Raw genomic sequence first — 19,466 nt, forward strand, 5'->3', positions numbered from 1 at the left:
GAGGGACCAGGAAGCACAGCTTTCAAGGTGGTCCCAACCTAGGGAGGCACTGTGATTTGATTTCCTCTTGGGTTTTGCTAGGAAAACTTGGGTTTCATCTCAGGAGGGCTTTCTGAACCTCCAACTTTCTTGCTTGATTGATGAAAACGTTCTTGGCAAATGTGTTCACTTTGGTTAGTCTTGCGCAGTCCAAGTAGTTTGTCTCTAGCAGCATAATATGAAAGTCCCCCGCTGTCTCTCATATTCATAGCCATAGTTCTGAAATTCAACAAAACCGAACATAAGTCTTGTTCTGTTATTCCTAGCTGACGTATTCAGGTGACCAGCCTGCTTTGAACACCAACACCACCCCCCCAGTAAAAGCTTCGCACAATCAGTCAAGCGCATCAAGAGTGCACCGAGAGGCAGAGGCTGGAAGAGGCAGTAGTTTGCTTTGCAGCAGACCACCAGTTTGATTCCAAGGTCCAGCTACAAGCTTTATTTTTACTGCAGCAAATTTAATATATGTTATTGAAGCTGGAATCACTGTGGCTGCTGGCACAAGACTTTACCTCCAATTGGCACTTATTAAATGATATCTGGCCCAGTCAGAGCTTTTTCACTCAATCAAGTAGCAGAGCCCCAACTGGGACTGTGAGGCCCTGTCCTCAGCTCCAAGTGACAAAGGAGGCCTTAAAATCGAGCCCAGGATGGGGCTTCCAACACCAGGCAAGCTTGAGAGGCTTTCCTGGGTATTGAGACACATCGGACTGAAGGCTTCCAAGAGCCTGCCAGAGCTCTGATCCAGGGCCCAATCAGAGGTTCTTAACCCGGCCAGGCATGAGTGGCCTTCCCAGGACTGTGGGACCTCATCCCAGGGACTGTGCAACATGGTGGGCTGGGAAATGGAACCCAGGGATGGGTGCTTCTAGCCCTGGTCCAGCTGGAGCTCTGGCCAAGAGCCCAGTCAAAGCTTCTTCATCCACCCAAATAGGAAAGCCCTTTTGGGTTCTGCGGGACACCGTCCCTGGCGCATTGTGACACAGCCTAGAGAATGGAACCCAGGATAGGAGGATTTCACCTCCGGGCCAACCAGAACTCCGACATGGTCACATGTTCTTCACCCAGCCAAGCAAGGGAAATCTGTCCCAGGCACTTTGCGACACAGCGGAAGGCATACTGACTCCAGGTCCTGGGGATCCTCACCCTTGGCCCACCAGAGCAGTACCCATTCTTGTCATCCATGAACATAGAGTAGCAGTGGGGGCCATTTGAGATCATGTATTCTGCCTCCTAGAGCCTTGACTGGGCTTGAAGCTTTGAATGATCCCTCACTGGGACTTCCAGGACAGCTCTGAATCCTGAACATGGATGGGGTCACATGTAAAAAATGTAAGTACAAATGTCATCAGTGATGTTGGCAAGCCACATTTTACCCCACCCATGTAGGTGTGCTAAATGACCCCTATTTACGATTTTGCACAGTCAGTCCTTAATTCGAGCCAAAGAGGGCCACCGCCACTTATTTTTCCGCTTTAGAAATTTACTGATAGGCAGTGAGGGAAAACAAACAAAAAGTGGAAAGATCTGCAATAAAGGAAGAAAGCAGGAACCTGCAGGAGTGAGATAAATGGGCAGTGTGTGTGGGAGTGTATTAAAGAGGCCTGAGGTGGATTTAGCACTACGCAGCCTTCGTATTAGGTATTCCGATATTTAACTGCACCAGCCAATGGCTTGTGAGCAGAGCCATAAGCACTGGCACTCATTCTTTTACAAGTTAAGCACAGCCCTTTCAAAAACCACAGTAAGTGTGCTGTGTTGCACAAGGGGGAAAACAGTACAGAGCAGTTCATACAAAGATATGGCATTGGTGCTGCCACCACCTGTACCATTGACAGGCTGCCTGGCACCATGCACACAACTTTGCACCATGGTACAAAGGTGTATGTGATGCATAGCATTACGTTTTGTAAAGGAAAGGTATCTTTCCAATATAAAATATTATGCTTAGCAGGCCTCCAAAAATCTACTCGCCCACACACTATGGGGAGTGAGATTTTATCAGGTTGAAATTTTTTTAGGAATTACTGGTCTGTTTTGGCGAGTGAACTTGAGCTAGAAAGGAAGATGTACTCTGCTCATTCAGAAAATAAATGTAAAGATGCCTTTAAGTCTTGTTTTATCTTGACACGTTTGCTGTCTGCTCAAGGATGAGTGTCAAGTGTCTTTTTACTAAGTGCTGCTTAACTTATCCTGAAGAACAAGTTACTTACCTTCGGTAACGCTTTTTCTGGTGGATACACTAGCTACCTGTGGATTCCTCACCTTATGAATTCGTCCTTGCGCCAGCATCCGACAGAAAGTCTTCTTCCTAGCTGTCCACGTCGACGAGGACGTCATAATGGCACGGCTCCACGTGACTCCGTCTGACGTCAACGTGCCAATAAGAGGTCCTCGTCTGCGTACTGTCAGTTTCACCTCATTTTTTACGTGCCTTTGAGGCGAACAGGTGAGAACCGACCCATCGAAAACCGTAAAGAAAAATATATATACACAATAACATTTCCCATAAAACGCATATATTTACATAAATATATATATATATATATACATAGCTTCAGATAAACAAAAATCAACCATTTACAAGATAACTGTGAAATCAGGCAGGCAACGGGGAGGCGGGAGGGACTGTGAGGAATCCACAGGTAGCTAGTGTATCCACCAGAAAAAGCGTTACCGAAGGTAAGTAACTTGTTCTTCTGATGGATACAACTACCTGTGGATTCCTCACGTTATGAATAGAGTCCCAAAGCCGTACACACTCGGTGGTGGGTGCCCGCCTGATTACACCAAGAAATCTTGTAATACCGAGTGAGCAAAATGACCATCCCTCCTCACTTCAGAGTCCAAACAATAATGTTTTACGAAGGTATGGAGGGACACCCAAGTTGCTGCTTTACAAATGTCCACTAATGGAACTCCTCTCGCTAGGGCCGAAGAAGCGGACTTAGCCCTAGTAGAATGGGCCCTGATACCTTCAGGAGGAACTTTCTTCGCCAGAGAGTAACAAACATTTATACATAGGATGACCCACCTGGAGATTGTTACTTTCTGGACCGCTCTGCCCTTCCGCTGTCCATCATACCCTACGAACTGCTGATCATCCAGACTAAAGTCTTTTGTCCTCTCCAGGTAGAAACTCAGCGCCCTCTTAGGGTCCAACCGATGGAGCCTCTCTTCATCCTTAGAGGGGTGGGGAGGAGGGTAGAACGAGGGAAGGGTAATAGCCTGCCCTATATGAAAAGGAGTGACAACTTTTGGCAGAAAAGCCGCCCTGGTTTTCAACACCACTTTATCAGGAAAAAACTTGGTAAAAGGAGGTTTAACAGAAAGGGCTTGAAGCTCCCCAACCCTCCTAGCAGAAGTAATCGCATTCAAGAAAACAGTCTTTAAGACCAAGTATCTCAACGGGCATGAATGCATAGGCTCGAAAGTCGAACCCATCAGAAATGTCAATACCAGATTCAAGTCCCACTGAGGCATGAGAAAGGGCGTGGGAGGAAACTTATGAACTAAACCCTTAATGAACCTATTTACAATCGGAGATTTAAATAAAGAAGGTTGGTCCGGAAGGCAAAGAAAAGCAGACAGAGCTGCCAAATAACCTTTACCCGTAGCTACCGTACAGCCTTTCCTTGCTGAATCAAGAGCAAACAAAAGAATATCTGAAAGGTGGGCCTTTAAGGGATCTTTTTGATTCCCTCCGCACCAAACCACAAATTTTGCCCACCTACTGGCATAAATGGATTTAGTGGAGTGTCGCCTGGACGATAGAATAACATCCACTATATCTGGTGGGAGAGAAAAGTAACTCAGGTTGCCCCGTTCAATCTCCAGTCATAAAGGTGCAGGCTCTGGAGGTGGGGGTGTAGAACCTGCCTCTGCGACTGCGAGAGGAGGTCTGCCCTGTGCGGGAGACGGAGCGGAGGGCACTGAGAGAGTTGAAGCAGGTCTGTATACCATACCCTTCTCAGCCAGTCCGGAGCCACCAAGATGACTTGGGCCCGGTCTTGACGAACCTTCCTCAGAACCCGAGGAATCAAGGGTATGGGGTGAAACGCGTAAAGCAACTGGCCGCTCCAGGACATCTGAAACGCATCCCCCAACGCTCCTTGCAACGGATACTGGAGGCTGCAGAACAACGGACAGTGCGCGTTCTCCCTAGTGGCAAATAGATCCACCTGAGGCGTACCCCACATCCCGAAGATGTAGAGGACCAGGTCCGGACGAAGACGCCACTCGTGATCTACTGAGAAGTGACGACTGAGAACGTACATTCAGTGCTCCGGCCAAATGATTCGCTATTAAGCAAATCTGATGGTCCTGAGCCCAGGACCAGAGTCGCAGAGCCTCTCTGCAGAGAAGGTACGACCCTACTCCTCCCTGCTTGTTTATATACCACATTGCGGTAGTGTTGTCTGTCAGGACCTGAACTGGCTGAACGCGAAGGGAAGGGAGGAAGGCTTTGAGCGCCAAACGTGCCGCCCGCAACTCCAACAGATTGATATGCAACATCTGTTCCGCTGGAGACCAATGACCCTTGATCTCCAGGTCCCCCAGATGAGCTCCCCACCCTAGAGTGGAAGCATCCGATATTACTGTGGCCACAGGAGGTGGTAGTGAAAACGGTTTTCCTTGGGAAAGGTTGCCGTCCACTGTCCACCAATGAAGATCCGCTACAGCGTCCCTGGAGATCTTTATTGAAACCCCGAGATCTCATTTGTGCTGGAACCACTGCCTGTGGAGGCACCACTGAAGAGCCCTCATATGCCAGCGAGCGTGAGTGACCAACAGAATGCAAGAAGCAAACAGGCCTAGCAGGCGTAAGGCCTCGAGGACTGGAACTGCCGCTCCAATTTGAAACATTGGAATCAGTGCCTGAATGTCCCGAACCCGCTGAGGCTGGGGGGTAGGCCCGAAACAATATTGTGTCCAGTCCTGCCCCTATGAACAGGAGGCGTTGAGAGGGCTCCAGGTGAGATTTGGGTACATTTACTGAAAAACCCAGATCGAACAACAACTGAGTTGTCATTCGCAGATGAGACAACACAAGCTCCGGAGTCTTGGCTTTGATCAACCAATCGTCCAGGTAGGGAAAAACCGATACTTCCCTCCTTCTGAGATGTGCTGCAACAACCGCCATCACCTTCGTAAAAACCCGAGGTGCTGAAGTAAATCCAAACGGAAATACCGCAAACTGGTAGTGTTGCGTCCCGACCACAAACCGGAGATACTTCCTGTGCGACTTGATTACTGGAATATGAAAGTACGCATCCTGCAAATCGACAGACACCATCCAGTCTCCGTTCAACGCCAATAGTACCTGCGCTAGGGTCAGCATTTTGAATTTCTCCTGTTTGAGGAACAAATTCAAAATCCTCAAGTCTAGAATCGGTCTTAGGCGACCGTCCACTTTGGGAATCAGGAAATATCTTGAATAACACCCCTGACCCCTTTCCTGCAACGGCACCAACTCTATTGCGCCCTTTGACCACATGGTCATGACCTCCTGTTGCAACAACAGAAGATGGTCTTGTGAACAAAATGAAGGACGGGGGAAAGGGGACTCCTGAAAGGGGAGAGCATATCCTTTTTCCACAATTCTTAACACCCACGAGTCCGTTGTAATCGACTCCCACTTTTGGAGAAAAAGACTCAATCTTCCCCCTACAGGAGAAGTATGGACAATAAAGTGGGGAAAACTAGGGCTGCTTCTGCTGTTGTCCACCGGAGGAGGAGGATGAAGATGAAGGCTGCTGGGCTGGCCCTCTAGCTCTACCCCGCCCTCTAAACGCACGATAGGGGGGATTGGCAGGTTGCTGGGCCAAGTATTGGGACCTCCGAAAGGCAGAGCCACGTGTAAACCCCCTAAACCTGCGAAAAGGTCTATAAGATGCTGCAGCAGAAGTCTGTAAGCCCAAAGACTTGGCTGTTGCCCGACAGTCCTTAAATCGTTCAATGGCAGAATCCGCCTCGTCTCCAAAGAGCTTTTCTCCATCGAATGGTAGATCCATTAAGGTGGATTGAACGTCCGATGAAAATCCAGAGGACCTTAACCAGGCATGCCTCCTAGTAGCCACAGATGTTCCCATGGCCCTGGCTACCGAATCAGATGTGTCCAGGCCAGACTGTCTAATTTGTTGTGCAGCCGCCTGCGCATCCATAAAAAGAGACCCAAATGACCTTTGCATCTCCTGTGGCAGATCCTTGGCCATCTCTTTAGCGGAGTCCATAAGGGCATGGACATACCTGCCCAGCACACAGGTTGAATTAGTAGTCTTGAGCGCCATACTACAGGATGAAAAGATCTTCGAAGACTGCTCCATCCTCTTGGATTCCCTATCAGTTGGGACTCCAGGGAATGTTCCAGGAGCAGACTTTGTGGAGCAAGACGCCTGGACTACTACACTTTCAGGAGTCGGATATCGTGACAGGAAAACCGTATCTCCTGGTGCGCCCGTATGTCTCCTCGCCACTGCCTTGTTCACTGCAGGAGTCGTGACTGGCTTCCTCCACAAGTCCAATATAGGCTCAGTTAAAGCCTCATTGAAAGGCAGCAAAGGGTCAGCACTGGACGCCGAAGGATGCAACACCTCTGTGAGCAGGTTAGTTTTCACCTCCGCCACAGACAAAGGCAAGTCCCGAAACTCTTCTGCCTTCCTTACCACCGTATGGAAGGATGCGGCCTCTTCTGTAAACTCCCCCGGAGACGCAATGTCCCACTCCGGGGAAGTATCCAGCCCACTTGCAGTGGCCAGACCTTGGAATTCATCCGAAGGCTCAATCTCACCTTCCTCCACCTGTCTGTATTCTTCCTCCTCCAAAAGTCTTAAAGACTTCCTCCGAGACCGAAGATGAGTCTCCAAAGCCAGCGTCAACCAAGAATCCATCGACGCCGAAGACTTCGAACCTCGGAAAGGCCCAGGAAGAGATGGGTGACTTCCGGCCTCACCTGGCGCCGGCGCCGACACGGAGTCCAACGATGACCTCTGCGGAGTTGGTTGGCAGGAAGGCAATGGAGCCGGTCTGGAAGGAGACATCATCGATGTCGAATGGTGCGGCGATGGTGTCGGCTGACGCGATGGTGGAGCCACCGTCACAGGTGGTGAACTCCCACAAGGAGATACCCTCGGCGCCGATCCGACACTCTCCGCTGGACAAAAGGGCATGAATGGAGACGCCTTATACGGCGCCGGAGAGCCCAAATCAAATGCCAAAGGCCCAGTGGGACCCGCCGGTGCACCAGCAGGGGCCATAGATTAAAAAATGGCATACATTGTATTAAAAAATGCAGCCGGATCCGCCCCTGGAGCCGGGAAAGCAGGGTACTGCTGAGTCAAGGACTGCTGTACATCAGGCTCCATCGACGCCGGCGAAAATTGAGGGCTATGATGAGCAACCTCAAAGACAGATGGCGCCGGCGACAACTCCGGACTCCTGGGCTGAGGCGTCACAGTAGGGCTCATCTCCCATGTCTTCTGGCGTCGAGAAGACCGAGACCTCGACCGGCTCCGCTCCTACCGGTGCCGAGAGTCATGACGGCGCCGTGAATCATGATGACGCCGCTTCTTATGCTTTTTTGGTGAAGCATGGGAGGAATCCCTCTTATGGCCCTTCTTCTTCGCTTTCGCTAGAAAAAGCTTCGCCTCATGCTCTTTTAGAGCCTTAGGGTTCATACTCTGGCACAGTGAGCATCCTTCAACATCATGCTCAGAACTAAGGCACCAAATACAATCCGAACTCCACACTCTCTACATGGCTTGAAACCAGACTTCTTTGGAGGTGACATTGTAACCACCACAAGACGCAACAGTAATCAACGAGCCAGGAAGAAAAACCGTTGGCATCGAAGGCACGGAAAAAAGGAAAACTGACGTCAGTACGCCGATGAGGACCTCTTATTAGCACGTTGACGTCAGACGGAGTCACGTGGAGCCATGCCATTATGACGTCCTCGTGGACAGCTAGGAAGAAGACTTTCCGTCGGATGCTGGCGCAAGGACGAATTCGTAAGGTGAGGAATCCACAGGTAGTTGTATCCATCAGAAACAGGGATTTTCATAATTATTGATTGCGGGGAGAACCCTTGAGGGGCATTTTATTATGTATTCCGCCCCTCTGAGAGCTCAGATCGGCTGCTTTTAGGCCGATCTGCCATTAGGGTGGGGGGGGGGGGGGGGCAGAAAGCCACTAGACACCAGGGATTTCAGTGTTGTATGTTGGAGAGTGGCCCTTTGGGCAAGGGTCGCTCCTCTTGCTTGGAGAAATGCTTTGGCTGTTTATTTATGTCGGGGAGCGGCCCCCTTGGCAAGGGTTGCTGCTCTTGTTTGGGTCATGTATTATGTTCCAGGGAAAGAAATAGCTGTTGACGAGTCTTTTGTTTTTAGGCAGTACATTCCTTGCAAGAGGGCACACTATGAAATTAAGATGTATATGCTGTCTGAGAGTAGGACTGGGTATGTCTATAATTTCAAGGTGTACACTGGTAAACATTCCAGTATTGACATTCTCTCCCTTCCCCATCCCCATCACCACCCCACCCATTGGTTGGCCATCCAGTTTTGGAGTTAGTGAGAAGATTGTGTGGGAGCTTGGTAGAGGACGTTTTAAGAAAGGTCACCATTTATATGTAGATAACTTCTACACTGGTGTGCAATTTTTCTGGAGAATGGGTCAAAGTGTACACTTGCTTGTAAAGGTTACCCAAGAGAGCTTGTTTGTTTAAAAAAAATAAAAGAGAGGGTACAGTGCACTGCTTTGCGTAGTGATGAACCTCTAGCTGTGACATTTGCAGACTGGAGATGTCTACATGCTGACTGCCATCTATGCTGAAAGTACTTCACCTGTGACTTTTTGGGGGTCAGGTTGCTGAAGTGCACAAACCTGTGTGCATTTTGGAATATAATAAGCATATGGGTGGTGTTGATAGAGTAGGTCAGAGGTTGGAACTTTACATTTGGTATAAAAAGTTGGCTACCCATCTTTTCCACTTAGCAACCTTTAACTCTTGTTGTATTTAAGGATTGTTCTCCAGAGTCCAAGATGACATTGTTCAGTTTCAGGAGTCTGTGATAGGCAGCCTTGTTGTAGTGGAACAGACAAGTGTTCCCAGAGTTGGAGTGGTGGAGGATGTGGCTAGATTGAAAGATCGGCACGTTTCTGATCACATTCCGCCCATGCCCAAAAAATACTTTCCCATTAGGAGATGTAGAGTCTGTATGCAAAGAGGTGCACAGAAGGAGAGTTGTATGTATTGCTCTGACTGTCCTTCGAAACCTGTGCTGTGTGTGGACACTTGTTTCAGAATATACCACACCCAGAATAATTTTTGGGAGCTAGCATAAACGTGGACTACCTGTTCTATATCGTTTTATATTTTTTGTTCAGTTTCACAGTTTGCATTAATGTCATAGTTAGAGCTTTTGTATGTAGGTTTGTATTTACTTCTAATTAGTTTTTCTTTTTGTTAAAAAAAAAAGTTATGTGCATGGACTAGTGCTTAGCTGGCGGTGTGTGTGGAGTGGCGCTTGGCTGGCTGTGTGTGAGTAGTGACTTGCTGCTCGTAACTACTCACACTGCTAGCTAAACCCCAGTCCACACACTCAGTCAGACATGTGGCATATGAAAGTGATGGGCCCTTGAATGGCACTGTCTGTTGATGTGAGTGTTGTAATGTGCTGGGCCAGAGGCATGAATGGTCTTGTGTGTGTTATGTATGAATGGATTGTAAAGCGACTGGTGCCTTGACACAGCTTTACAGTTCACGAGCTGAGTAATTGGTTCAGTTTTTTGACCTTTTAATTACTAACAATTGACTTTATTTTTGTGAAATCTCATGTTAATAAAATGTTATATATTGAAACATCACTCTCCTTGGTGCCAAATCCAACCAGTATGCATGTGTTAAAATAATGGTGGGTAGTCACAAACTCTTTTTATTGCACTTCTCCTGTCAGTTGGGAATTCAACTCATAAAAAAAAATAAAAAAAAAAACGGCTCCCCTGTATTCAGGTGTCAGAGCTCACCCCTGACACGCAGGTGTCGTGGGTGGGACCCCAATGATGAAGCATGCTACCAACTAGGTTGTGGATGAGGTGTCTTTAACAAAACCTAAGGGTGTTTTTTTCTTTTTACAATTTGAGAGTTTAGGACATCACAGAAGTAAGAGACTTGGTAGGGTGCTCGCTTCTTGTCTAGGTAAAAACTACCAACTCTAGACATGTTTGAAAACTAGACACCTAGGAAGTACAGGGTGGTGTACTTTTCATGAATCCCAAGACGTTTCCTTACCCAAAAATGCCCTGCAAACCTCAAAACGGTAAAATCACACATTTTCCTTGAATTTCTGTGCCGTATTCTTCTAGAAACACAAATAAACCACATATTTCCTGCCGCCCAACGTACCATTCAGTAAGCTGGGTACTTCACTTGTGTGGATGCCCAAAACAGAGTGAGCCTAAAAACATATTTTAAAAAACTGCGCTTATGAAAACGCTTTGGTGCCCCTCAAATTTCTACACATTTTTGGCCCTTCCTTTATGCAGGCACTTGGCCCACTCAAACAAGTGAGGTATAATTTTTATGGGGAGACCGAGGGGAACACTGAGTGGTAGGTTTGTGGCGCACCTTTGATTCCAGAAACTTGCATCACAGAAATGTGAGGAAAATGTGTTTAAGACAAATCTTGAGATTTGCGAGGGATTCTGGATAGAACAGTGTGGTAAGAGCCACCCAAGTCACCCCATCCTGTGATCCCCTACGTGTCTAGTTTTCTAAAAATGTGCAGGTTTGCTAGGTTTCCCTCAGTGCTGGCTGAGCTAGGGCCCAAAATCCTCAGCTAGGCACATTGCAAAAAAAAAACTGTCAGTTTTCGGTGGAAAAATATGAGGTGTCCACGTTGCATTTTGGGGCGTTTCCTGTCGCCGGCATTAGGCCTACCCACACATGTGAGGTATCATTTTAATCAGGAGACTTGGGGGGAAACAAAGAACAGCAAAACAAGTGTAAGACAGACTATAAGAAAGAAGTAATTTTGAGAAATGCCCTCTAATTCACATGCTAGTATGGGTACCCACAAATTCTGAGATGTGCAGATAACCACTACTTCTACACTCCACATCTTGTGCCCATTTTGGAAAAACATAGGTTTCCTTAATCCCATTTTTTCCCACTCTTAATATTTTACCAAATAAATTGCTGTATACCCGGTACACAATGAAAACCCATTGCAAGGTGCAGCTCATGTATTGGTTCTGGGTGAACCCACAAGCCCTAAAAATCCCCACAATCAGAAGGGTCCAGTGGATGTTAACAGGATATTGCTTTCTAAAATCTGCCATAGTTCGAAAACGTTATAGATGAAAACAGACAGAAATGGCTGGTTTTTTTTCCAACTCAATTATATATATTTTTTTAATTTCAACTGTAACTTTCTATAGGAGAACCTTGACGGAGCTACACAAATGACCCCTTGCTGTATTCAGAATTTTGTCAACTTTTCAGAAATGTATAGTTGTCCAGGATTCACCATTGGTTTCACACCCATTTCTGTCACTCACTGGAGTTTAATAGCACAAAAACATAGGAAAAATGGTTATGTCCCAGTAAAATGCCAAAACTGTTAAACAATTGGTTTTCTGATTCTGGTCTGCCTGTTTCTGAAAGCTGGGAATATGGGGATTGTAGCACGGCAAACCATTCGTTGATGCCATTTGTCGGGGGAAAAACAGATGCTTTCTTCTGCAGCACTTTTTTACCAAAACACCCCAAATTTAACTGTATTTTGGCTGATTTCTCAGCCCCCCCTCCAGGGGAATCCAGAAACCCTGGGTACCTTTAGAATCCCCAGGATGATGGAAAAAATAACCTAAATTTCAGGTGAATAGCTGATGTGGACAAAACATTATGGGGGCCTAAGCGCAATAGCCAAAAAAAGGTTTAGCACAGGAGTGGGGTGAAAAGGCCTAGCAGCGAAAGGGTTAAATAGCTGGTATGTAAATAGTCAAAATATTTCAAAATATATCAGGAATTACAAATTTACTTTTTTTGTAATTCAGAAGTGTGATGCAAATGTTTAAATAGGAGCAAAACAAATCAGAACACATTACTTGGTGATGTTCAAATGATAAGTATTTGCACAAACTTGATCTCCATATACTACTGCTGGTACACTGTATAGTTTTATCAGTAAAACCGCATGTCACTTGGAAATTGTGTGGCTATTTCAATGTAAAATGTGCTGATTGGAAATGACTACGCTACCACTTCATGCTTTATATACATTTTTCATTAAAAGTGATAGTTTTGAACTATGATTAGAGAAACATTCTTGCATCACCCAGTGCTGTTAATGAACCAAGAGTAGGGCCACTGGAATTATGCAGCAGGACAGGTCCAAATTATGCGGCAGGGTTGAGTAAATTATGTGGCATAACGCAGCACATTCTGCAATAACATTACTTTATTATTTTGTCATTTTTAAACTTGATACCACTCTCTAGACATTGGGTGTACCTTATTAGTACCAATTTAACACCCAAATATAGCAATAAACAAAAGAAAGGGGACCCATCCTGCTTGGTAAAGGGCCTTTCACTGCGCTGCAACATGTGTTGTTCATATTTAGAAACTATTGAACAGTTTGAACTACAAACAACATTTTTTTTGTTAAAATCTGCAGATTATGTGGCAGATGATGGATTATGTGACAAATCTATAATTATGTGAACATCGCAGCACAATTGCATAAATCCAGTGGCCCTGTCTAAGAGGCAAGTCAGGGGTCATGTATATCCTGCATTCGGTTAGGCTTGTATTATATATGGAGTAAACAGCCTATTAAAACGAGTTTTTGTACAGCAGACATGTTGCACTAACATTTAAATATGCCATCATGTGATAATGAAGAAAATGGCAGCTCAGTGAATTAAAATATTTGTCTAAGAGTACATAATTTGAAACTGGTTTATGGGTTAAGAGCATAACAGTTAGGTTGAGTAGATTATTTAAGTCACTAGACCTGCAGGTCTGGTAACATTTTTATGATTGTTTGCGACCTGCTTAGACAAACTTTAATACTGTCCTTTATATTATGTGTATTGTACAGAGCAGCATACATCCAATGTGAGAAAAGTTTGGAGAAGTCAAAATATACTTTCAATTTAGCACCTGCTTTGAGAAGGCTTTTTTGACGCAAAGCCTGGTCTATTCCTGTTAAGAGATGGGTATTTGCATCAAAAACCATGGGTGGTAGCACCAGGATGCCCAAATGCCACCCATGGGACACCCCCTCTAAGCAAAGTGCTATATAACATAGCCCGCTTTCAAGAGCTATGCCGATAATGAGGGGGGCTTTATTAACTGGTATAGCCCAGGGCAGAAGGGCCATGAGGATTTTAGAGTATTCCATCCACTAACAGTATAATGTCCTAAATTGTAAAAGGGAGAAATACGAAAACAAATATTCGAAAGTTGGAGCAGAAGGACTGTACCCACCCTAAGCCATTCCAATGTCTTTAATGGAGCTCTCAACATTCCAAAGTGCAAATGTGCGTTACTTGAAGGCTACATTTCAGCATAATAAAGGTTTTGCACTGGAAAGTACTATATCAACACTGTGAGCCAGTTGGCATAACCTTTTGTGATCTTCCTGATAAATCTACCCCTTTGTCTTCCATAGCAGGCACCTCTTGGCAGGATCCCCAAAGAGGTCTGAAAATTCAAATAATTTCTGAGACGCCTCTTCAGACTTGATCAACCAATGAATACTTAGTTCAAAGCTAAAAGTAATCAAAGGACAAGTGAAAGTGAAAACAAGCTAAGCAGAATTGATTTTGGAAGGAGGGTACAAATATGCATACCACTGATTTTGGTATCATTTTTGGTACAAAGCGTTTTGGAAAACAAATGTGAAAATATTCATTGGAACAACCATCAGTGTGACTACCACCACTGGGGTTATGGTTTCACGAATGAAATGAGAGCTACACAGTTCAGTGGCATTTTAGGGAATCTTTGTTAACATTCCCTTATATACACTTCTGTTTCACAGGTCTCAAATGTGTTCTTGTTAAAAAGCTTTTACATGTTTTACACTTCACTGGGAAACAGGCCACATACGATTGCAGTGACCGAAACCTAATCCATTTACATCAGACATCAAAGGTTTTCTTTAAAGAAGTAAATGGAAATGTTTTTACAGGTACAACGTTCTATTGATGGCAAATCACTTCATGGTAAAGTGGATATGTGTGATACAGGATTCTTATACACATAATTTAAGCATCGTTTGTAAATATTTCAGGCAGTGGCTAATATCCTTCCTCTTCGTAAAGTTATAGTTTGTTTTAACTAATTAGTAGAGTTTCCACCTAAACGCATCAACAAATCTTTCAATTGAGAGGAGCACTGTCTATATGACAAAAAGCGTTTTGTTCATTACCTGCTATTGTACTTCTGAAGTGTATCTTTAGACTTGAAACGTATTCTACACAGCTTCGGGTTTATTAATTTGTTTTACACCTTCACTTTACACACCTGGTCCTGTGGCTGTGAGGGCACTTCACAGATAACTATTACACATTGCAAGGTAACGGCGTGCTCTATAATATGAACGCTAATCATTAGTATAACAATGAAGGACAGTCTGAAGTGTGCTTGCGATGGTGGTGTAGATACAGATTACTGGTGGACCAGGCACTGACTAGATAAACAGAGTTGTTTCCTAAAGGCAGCAGTTAGTCTAATCGTCCTTAGTTTAGATATGAAAGAGTTCTTTATGGCGCTGGCATCTCCGAGGAATGATTCATTTGGAGCAGTAGATGTCCTGAATTTAGGAACTTGCAAAAGGGAGCTCCGGTTCTTCTTTCCTTTTAAGATGTTGAGTGATATGGAGATGATAGGTGGACTGCCTTTGGTTCACCCTCATTCAGCCATGTTAAGTCGATAACATATTGAATCAGTCACAGCAAAGTACCAGTTTTACCTTGTATATTCTTTTTGTGTGCTTGTTTTCCGTTATCCTTCCGCCTCCACTTGAAAGCTGAGGGAATATTTTAAATCTGAAAAGTACACTTTGATCACAAACCTAATTCTCTCCGGTATTCATTTATTGTACACACAAATTATCCTTTGTCTGCACTGCAGCAACCTTGTTTTTATTAATTTTGTCGGCAACTGACTCCTTGCATCAAACCTATATCTTTTGTCAGTGCTTGTTTCTTAAATGTATTTCTTTGTTCAATAGGGTCCAGATTCTAGCATCAGGTTAAACCTATTTTGGGATTCACAAACCAAAGCACATTGGTATTTGTGTTAGTTTGTATGGCAGAGTAACGCAAAGGAGAGCAAAACGTGGCTTATCATTACTTTGCATCAAGGTGGTGTTACACGTGTGGTACATGGGTGTGTCTGTGCTACCATCCATGCTTTTTTTACACTAAACTCTCTTGTCAAACATCAGTAGAAAGGGTTTAGTGCCAAAAATTAACTTGGCTGAAAAGCAGGTGTTAAATAGAGAAATGTTTTCATTCCTTCTGATTTTCCAGCTTTGCATGTGTGCTGCACTGTACAGCACACATACAAAGTAGGAAAAGCTTATTCAATGGCATAGTATTTTGTGAAGGAAGGATACCCTTCCTGTACAAAACCTATGCTAGACTCACCCCCCCCCCCCCCCCCCCTTGCACTATGGCACCAAGGCGGAGGTCTTCAATCAGGGGGGACGGGTGGGGGGGATTGGGGTGGTGACCCCTGGGGGCGTGAAGTCATGGGGTGGGGGGGGGGGGGGGAATGTGTCGTGCCTTTTCTCAGCCTTACTATCAGCACAAAAAGGGTTTATGCAAAACTGTTCGCCTACTTTTTGTACAACAACCCTCAGGGGACAGTTACTTCAACTGAAGCATTTACAATTTAGGAATTGTCATTCAGGGAGTGTCCTGCGCTGTGAAACCAAAGCAGGGCATACAGATAAACAACTTCTTGCCAGGGTGCCTGCTGCCTGAAAGGAATGCAAATGTGCGCTAAGAGTTAGTCTGCAAATGTAAAAAGGTAATCTGCAAATGTAAAGGATGCTTGAGAGCAGTACTGGCTTTAATAGACTGAATCTTTCTGATAATAAAGATTTATTATTTTTGAGTGGTAGTGCAGTTAACAACTGAGCTGTGAAGTGAGTGCTTTTACTTTTTTTTTTATAAAATGTTTTAATTGGTTTTATATAGAACAGTACAAACAAAACCATACAGGTCACTGGTACAGTTAGTGCAATTACAATGACGCAATATCACATCGGGTAGGTCCAAGGCAGAACAGGCTGAGACCCACATTGGAACCCCCGCCCCACTCGCTGGACTACACATCCCCGCTGTGATAAGACTAGATTTCTTGCCCCATCCCAGCTTCCCCACACCTTTGTATACTTCGCTGGGTGCCCCCGTGTTTCATGGACCAGTTTCTCCTGCAGAGCACACCACTCCACCCCACAACGCCACTTGGTAATCGCCGGGCGGTCTTCGCCTTCCAGTTTGCGAGTGCTTTTACTTTTAATTGTATTTGCATAGCGCTTACTGTCACCAGTAGGTGCTGGAGGGGCAGGTATGTAAAACAAATTGCATTACACAGTCAGGGTATTGCCAAAGTCTGTATTTTGGAAGCACCATTTTATCATAAAACTTTTAATGCATTTTGTAGCACTGTATTTCATACTGCGTGTAATGACAGTTTGAAAGAATGACTTGCATCTTCACAGTGCTTTCTGTCACAGGTTGTGACCTTGTAGCATAAAAAATACACAAGTCACTATTTTCCACTGCAACACCCAAGATCTAATTGTGTGGCTTTCTGGTTACACACAGACCGCTGCAGTGCATTAACTAATAGAGGTTTCATAACATACTATTGTGCATTTCCCATTGAGTAACAACTTTTTTTAAGCTGTGCGTTATTTTATATGTTGCTACCCAACGGTGGGAGACCCCCCCCCCAAAAAAAACCGTACAAAATATTCTGTTTTTGGCCACACCTTTGCTCCATGCTATTGCTGCAGCATCTCAGTTTTTTTGTAATGCATTTTGACAGTTAGTTGGGCTGACTGCCCATTCCTGTGCGGATGGTGGAAGGTTGACAGGAACTGAAGAACTGCACACAGCACGGACCCTTCAGTAAGTACAGTTCACACATCACAATATAGCTGGCACTGGTCGTGCTGGCCTGGGAGCTGAGGTGCGCTGGCAGCAGCAGTCTGACCACACCTGAGACTCACTCAGCCCGGGCGGCAGTTATGTTTCTCTTTAGCGCTGCTGCCTGTGCCTCCAGTTTGGTGCATGCCCCATTGACAATGTGCAACCACTGACTTAATTTTGGGCTAAACTGAACTCTGTATATGTTTTTTTTTTTTATTTTTTATTTTTTTATGTGAGGGGCACCACACCTTTAAGTTGTGCAGACATGCACTTCTCTACAGTACTGTTGTAGCTGCCGCCACAGCTGCTCTCCTGCCCAGGCAGTGCCTGCCTCAGCATATGCCTGCACCTAGGCCAGCTCTCTCTCACAGGCAGCAGCAGAAAAAGAAAGCAGTGTGTCGCAGGTGCATAAATTAATTAAGCCCTACGGTGTATGGGGGCACAGCACAGGATGTTATACCACTAGGTCTGGAAGCGCTATCACATGATTCTCAGTGCTCAGACTCACAAGGCCCTTCAGCCTCCCCCAAACATGACTGAAGCCAACAATAGCAGCAAAATAACATAACTAAGAGTCACCCACAAAACCGTGGTTTGCTAAACATTGGCTAATATTATTTCTCTACCGTAAAAATGATTTGCTGTGGGAATTGGGGGCATTTATGGTTGTGGATAATGAGGAGTATCAGGTTCTTACATTTTGTCAGGTGTCCTTACTCCTAAAAAAAAAATGTTTTGACAGGGGTTCTCGGCTTCAAAAAGTTTGAAGATCTCTGCACTAAGGAGTGTGTGTGGTGGGCAGCAGCTGAAATCGGCACTGACGCTAGGGAGAGGGGAGAAGAGTGCCTTATATTTGTAGATATGGTACTCTCCTGCTCCCTCCGTTATGCAACGCAGCACAGCATTTTGCCTGCTGCACTGCGTTGTGTGACAGGTTTCAGAATCAGGGCCCAAGTATTTGTTACAAAATGCAGGGCTTAGGTATTCAGATCTAGTAAAGCATATAATGAAAGAAAGAATGTACCTGATAAGCAAGAAGGGTGATGAATAAAGAGCAACACATCTTACACAATCCACACTCGGGTAACCACATTTTAGTTTTAAGGTCTAAGCCATAGGTGAGTGATGGCTCGGAGCACTTTCAGTCTGGCGGGAGGAAGGCATAAAAGCCTGTTTGAAACTGTAGATGCAGGCTGCGGCTCTTGGTGCGAGAAGCGAGGAGCGAGGCATTCCAATAAAGTCAGGAATATGAAAGATCCAAACAGGGACATGGGGGTACTTCTGAGCAGGGAGGTGGCAAGGGTGTAGTTTGATGCGGTGTAGGTTAAGTGAGGTGCAGGTTAAGTGAGGTGCTCCATACCAATGATGCGTTTACTGCCAATGAATTTTCAGAGGACTTTATTTTGCATCAACAGCCAGATGACCTGGTGGTGGTTAGGCAGATCTGGTGATGGCTGTCCAGGTATTGAAGAGAGGTACTGAAGTTGTTCCTTTGCTCAAAGAGTTTGAAGGAGTACAATGAGAGATCTAGAAGCAGGATACACTAGCGGTCTTTGTTGGTGATATTCAGGGAATGAAACAGAGTTGTGGATAGGTAGGGGTAGCCGAGGAGGATGTGGCAAGCTCCACAGGTAGTTTTGCTCTTAAAGGTGACTCTTCTGGTGGGGGTGGCTGGAGGTTGGTGCGATAACGCCTATGACTAAAATGGAGTATAAAATATTTTGTGTGCTGCAGATGAAAATAACAAACTTGTTTATGGGTGGGGTAAGCAGTATATAGCCATCCAGTGGTATTTATAAGTTGCAGATGGTTGCAAGGCACTCACTGCTATTGGCCTTTTGGGGTGTTTTGAGCGATGAAAGGACTTTTCAGTTTTTAATGGCAAAGAAGTGCTGAATGAGGAATGGATACTACCAAATAATTTTTTGTTGGGTTATCATTCTTTAAGGTTCAGTCATTGCAATATTTTATGGAAGTAGTATTGCGACTATAGTTTAGGCAAATGCACTATTCATTCACGGCTCAGGAAATCCCTACTAAAATATAAACATTTTCAGTTTTAGCTATCCAACACACAATGGTGCACATATTTTAAGGCTCTTAAGTCATGTAAAATGATATAAAGTGGCGCAAATTCTTTTTTTTCTCGTGCAAACCTTTTTGTGCTGGAAGGGTGCCTTTTTTGGGGCAAATAGGCCCATATTTATGCTTTTTTAGTGACGCATTTGCGCCGCTTTTGCGTCACAAAA

Source organism: Pleurodeles waltl, chromosome 9 (genome assembly GCF_031143425.1).
Source record: "Pleurodeles waltl isolate 20211129_DDA chromosome 9, aPleWal1.hap1.20221129, whole genome shotgun sequence".
NCBI classification, from domain to species: domain Eukaryota; kingdom Metazoa; phylum Chordata; class Amphibia; order Caudata; family Salamandridae; genus Pleurodeles; species Pleurodeles waltl.